This window comes from Octopus bimaculoides, chromosome 1 (assembly GCF_046866305.1).
Source record: "Octopus bimaculoides isolate indiv1 chromosome 1, ASM4686630v1, whole genome shotgun sequence".
In the NCBI taxonomy this organism is placed as follows: domain Eukaryota; kingdom Metazoa; phylum Mollusca; class Cephalopoda; order Octopoda; family Octopodidae; genus Octopus; species Octopus bimaculoides.
The window spans coordinates 196,130,524-196,136,981 of record NC_142928.1 but is presented as its reverse complement, the minus strand read 5'-3'; positions in this window follow the sequence as shown (position 1 = coordinate 196,136,981).

The window sequence follows — 6,458 nt, the reverse complement described above, 5'->3', positions numbered from 1 at the left end:
GTCACTCTGAATCAACTTGAGAACTACGTTAAGGTCACGCATAATTTTATTCCCTCTGGAATAATAGCAATGTTTTCTTCGAAACATATGTCGGAAGTATAAAGATTTGAATAACACTTGCGTTTAGCTCCATTTCTTTATTTATTTGTTATAATAAAACATTTCACTAAACCCTCGAATTTCTACCGTTATAAGTAGGCTGTAGACATCCATCCGTACAAATATATATGTATGTATATTCGTATGCGCGCGCGTATATACATTTATCTATATCTACATATACATATATATATATATATATACATATATATATATATATATATATATATATATATATATATATATATATATATATATATATATATATATATATATATATATATATATATATATATGTATATATGTATATATATATATATATATATATATATATATATGTATATATCTAGTATATTTTATTTAAAAAAGACAAGGGAAATAACTCATTCACCCTGGAAGGGATCCTTATAGCCAAGGGAAATGACCCTTTCATTTTCCTAAATTATTTGGTAAAAATGAAATTGAGTATGCTTATTTCTTAGTATTTGAACTGTTAGAGTTATTTTCGCAATTTATCCAATACAACCCTTAAACATGTAAATAGAATTTTCCTAAACAATAGATCCACTTATTTCGGTTAGTGACTTATTCACGAATATACCAACACTAGCGCCCCTGAGAGTAATATTCTCTGAGAACGTACAAAAGCCCTTTTCAGAGTTATTTACTTTGAATTGTTATTATCTCATATCTGATTAGCCTGTTATTACGTAACATGCTTCACGATTTTAGTATACATACCTTATTAGTATTTCCTCCTATGCTCTGTATACTCTGGGAACGCATTAGAGCTCTTTTCGGGGTTACTTTATTTGAATTCCTAGTATTGGGTAACTAATTTCACGTTATTACATAATTGATTTCACAATTAGAGTATTCATAACTTATTGGGAATTCCTAAAAACAAGATCCTGTGTAAAACAGTTCGGTATTCTCTGTAAATGCACAAAAACCGTTTTAAGGGTTACATACTTTGTATTGTTGTTATTGGATTAGCGAAACAATTATGAGAACGGAACCAAGGGATAAGCCCCGCTTTCCCGGGAATTACTGGGTATGTCATCTAGTGTATGTATATGTATGTATGTATGTATGTGTATGTGTGTGTATGTATGTATGTGTATGATTGGATGTGCATATATATATATATGTATGTATGTATATGTATGTATGAACGTGTATATATATATATATATATATATATATATATATATATATATTCAAATATAAATGAGAAGCAGCACGAAGGATATAAGCATATCGAACACACATACACAAGGTACGTGATTTGCTACTTCGTGGGAAGGCTGAGACTGTAGGCATAAGAGAATATATTAACATCAGACAAATTCATGAGAATATATTTTCTTACTCCTACAATCGCAGCCTGCCCACGAACTGACAAAACACATATCTTGTGTATGTGTGTTCGATATTGGTATAACAGTGAGGTGCTAACAAAATGCAATATATCAGGTATTGAAACCATCCTCATCAGTTTAGATGGTCAGGTCATCTCTCACGTATGAGTGATATCAGAATTCTGAAGCAACTTCCCTTTGACCAACAGGAAGGTCAGTTGGAATGTCATTCTTGCGCTTCAAAGACAAACTAAAAGACAATCTGAAGCGCTGCAACATTCCCTTTTCTTCCTGGGGAAGGAAAAGTATCAGAACGCAGGACCTGGCACCAGTCCTACTTCTCCTCCGTTCAAAGATTTTAGCTAAGCACACTGGAGGCACAATGGAAAAATGCTGCTCCTCTAAATGAACACCTTATCTGTCATTGTGGTTTTGTGGTACGAAGCAAACCACGCCTTACCATCCACTCAAGAAAATACATAATAAATTATCCACGAGCACTCAAGCAAACTGAGTTCTCAACTTGTTCCGTTTGCCAAAAGGTTTTCAGGGTACCAGCAAACCCCAAAGAGACACATTCGTGTGCATAGAACATGATTAATGCTTTATTTTTTACTGAGCCCTCATTTGTCGTTCACGACGAGAGAATCCATCATATATACATATATATTTCCGGCTGCTCTTGGATCAGTTGTATGATGTGCGTTTCGGTAGTTTCCTGAATAAGGAATACCTCGGAAACAAGGCTGATTCCAGTGCATTGAATAAACAGACGTTGACCTAAGCTCTTCTGTGACAACATAGTAATAACAGAAAGGAGTTTGAAGCCACTTAGATAACATAAATAATTTGTGAGTAAATTCATTGAACCTTCACTGAATCAAGTCATCTTTTTGTTAGAGAGATTATTTGAATAAATTACGAAAATCTTTCTATAAAGTATTTTGAGCATATTTGAGTGGCAAGAGCCAGTGACCTATTGTGGCACAACTGAGCCTAAACCCCTGAAATAACTCCTATTCACGATCATCCCTGTTGGATTAAACCAAGGTCTAATCACAACGTTTCACATATAGAACCTGAAACACAATAATGTCAGTTAATAAAAAAATATAAACCTTTACAAGTTGGAATAAACATAAAACGATGTTTTATGGGGTGTCTATTTACTTCTGTCATATCTGTGTATATGTATAATTATATCTGTGATCTGTATAAATATATGTACACAATATTGTATATCGGTATTTATAAATCTAATTACATAGATGGGATATATTACAAGTAAAAAATGTGTATACTACGTAATTATATATGGAGTGTACATAAACGTATGTATATAATTATCTATGTGATCTATATAAATGTATGTAATTAAATACGAGGTGTATATCATTGCATATAAACATATAACAACTATGTGTTATTTAGTTTTGCCACGTCTATAATATCTAACATAAATACTTATATAGAGATATGCACATACAGACATACACACACACACATACATATATATATATATATATATATATATATATATATATATATATATATATATATATATATATATATATATATATATATATATATATATATATACATATATGTATATATATATATGTATGTGTATGGGTGTGGCTATGTGTGCATAAATATATGTATTTATATATATATATATATGTATATATTCATATATATGTGTATATGTATATATATATATATATATATGTGTACGTATATATAGGTGTGTGTACATATATCTATATATGTATGTATATATGTGTGTATATATATGTATATATATAGGGGTATATATATATATATATATATATATATATATATATATATATATATATATATATATATATATACATAAATACATACATACATAAATACATACATACATGCATATATATACATATATACATATATATATATATATGTATATATATATATATATATATATATATATATATATATGCATGTATGTATGTATGTATGGATGTATTTATGTATATATATATATATATATATATATATATATATATATATATATATATATATATATATATATATATATATATATATACATATATATAATATTATATACATATTGATACTGCTTTCACTAGGTTTTTATTCATCATGTCCTAAAACGTTCTGTCCACAATTTCAGAGACAGATGTTTTAGAAAAGTACCATTAAATAGCATTAACAAAAATAACTTGCTGGAAACGTTTTTAACAAAATTCTTTTCAAGTCTCAATATTGAAGTCGTGTGAAAACCATAACTAAGTTAGAAGCAGTAAATATCTCAATAATTTGGTTTTAATTCTACAGAGAGTTCTTCAATGGAATTACTACCAAAGAGGCAGTTCGTTGAATGCGGCAGTTTTTAGAAGCGTGCTGTTATGGAAAACTCAACCATTTTTACTGGCTTGAACTTTTGGGCGACAATTAAAAAGTGAAGGAACGTCAAACAACACGAAAACGGTCAGAACTGTTTGACGGAATTTCTCTGAAGTCGGTTTAATTTGTTAGAAATGATCAAAGACTGGAAATATAGTGAAGCAGTCAGCTTAATTTCGTCCATACGCCATATCAGATATGGCAGCACACCAAAAATAACGTTTCTCTTCAGTGTTGGCGGCGGTGACGGTGGCGGCAGCAGATATATCGATGAGTGAGTAACAAAACGAGAACAAAACCACAGGAAAAAAAAAAAGAACATACAACAAGAACCAAACTAGCTAACAGGGGTTCAAAAACGCCGCCATCTCGCTAGGATTATTAAACGATTTCCCTGTGATGCGATTTTTTAACAAAAAAACCTACAAGAATCTAGAGGGAAGAGAAACGGTAAAAATATTGGCCAGATGAAATAATATTGATTCCACCCTTTTTCATCTTTGCTTCTGTTTTTCCATCCTCTCTCAGTCTCCTTCATTTTGCTGTGGAAGACAACACTGTCATCTTTTTCTTTTTTGTTTTTAAATCTAGGGATGTTGGGGGGGGGGGTCCGTAAATTGACGTTTTGCTGACGATACCTGGGGTGAGAATATTGATGGTGATAGCGAAAGAGATGACGTTGTTGTTGCTGCTGCTGTTGTTGTTGCTAGTGTTTAATCCTTGTACAATCATGATCAGACCTATGATCGATAATCAAGCGTATTCCAGCCATGACCGTTCTGTCTGCTATGTTTACCTTGGACTACATAACAGAATGTGACCTTCCTCTCTTTTTAAGATGGTAGATTGTTCTATGAAGGAACCTTTGCTGTTTTTACACACGCACACACACACACAAAGCACACAAACAAACACACACTCACACACACACACCACGTGTATGTGTGTGGTGGAGTGGGCAAATGTTTGTGTTCTCACCTGAAGATGGTAGTAGCATGAAACTCGAATCGTGATGCAAACTTTATATATGAATGTGTGCGTACGTATGAACATGCATACATACATACATACATACATACATACATACATACATGCATATATACATACAGCTTTATATGTACTTCGAGAACCAATTCCACGTTCTCTTGATTTTCCTAAATTCTTATATCAACAACATTCAATTCTCGCATGTAAAAATAGAGTCTCTAAAATGAATAGTGTAATTCGAAAGATTGTTTTGGTCCAATGGTAGAACGCTTGTCATATCTATAGGAAATGTGGGTTCGAATCCCACGGGCAGTTTTCGATTTTTCAACCCAATATTTCTATAATATCATTTCTAACTTCCTGGATTCTTCGAGAACCAATTAAAACAAATAAAGGAATATTTCAACGTTCTGACGAAAGTTTCTACATTCCTATGATGTCGACTATACATATATATATATATATATATATATATATATATATATGTCCTTTGTCTTGTTGTAGTTTCAGCTCAGAGCTGTGGCCTTGCTGGGACACCGCCGTCTTGCTACACTGTTATAACTGAGAGCCTCCTCTAATATGTGGAATTTGGTGAAGAATGGAGTTTGATGTCACTACCCTCATTTGCAACTCTTGCCGTGAGGTAGGTTCATCTGGGACTTTCGACAGGAAGAAGTCCAGTTTTGATTTGAAAATACCTACATCCACTTTGTGTAGGTCCCTCAGGCACTTTGGGAGAATATTAAAAAGCTGCGGGCCCCGGAAACCCACGCTGTTGTAACAATGCAAATATTGTACATCGATACATTATTTACATTTGACGGATATTTGTCCTCATCTTGTTTGTTATTAACACAATGTTTCGGCTGATATACCCTCCAGCCTTCATCAGATGTCTTGGGGAAATTTTTAAACGTTGTGTTAACAACAAACAAGATGAGGACAAATATCCGTCAAATGCAAATAATGTAAATAATGTATCGATGTACAAGACACTTGCCCAAGGTGCCACGCAGTGGGACTGAATCCAGAATTATGTGGTTGGGAAGCAAGCTACTTACCACACAGCCACTCGTGCGCCTATACATATATATATATATATATATATATATATATATATATATATATATAGAGAGAGAGAGAGAGAGAGAGAGAGAGAGAGAGAGAGAGAGAGAGAGAGGGAGAGAGAGAGAGGGGGGAGAGAGACGGGCTTCTTTCAGGTTCTCTCTACCAAATCCACTCAAAACGCTTTGGTTAATCCGAGAGGCTAAAGTAGAAGACGCTTGCCCAAGATTCCACGCGGTGGGACTGAACCTGGAACCCTGTGGTTGGGAATCAAACTTTTTACCGCGCAGCCATGTCTGCGCCTATGTATACGTATTTATATGTACGTGTATGTATGTATGTATGCATGTATGTATGTATGTATGTATGTATGTATGTATGTATGTATGTATGTATGTATGTATGTATGTATGTATGTATGTATGTAGTCATATAAAATCACAAATATATTTGTGCATGTACGTAAAAACATTTTTTATAAATATATTCCTACACACGCGATACATATGTGTATGTGTATGTATATCTATAAAAAAA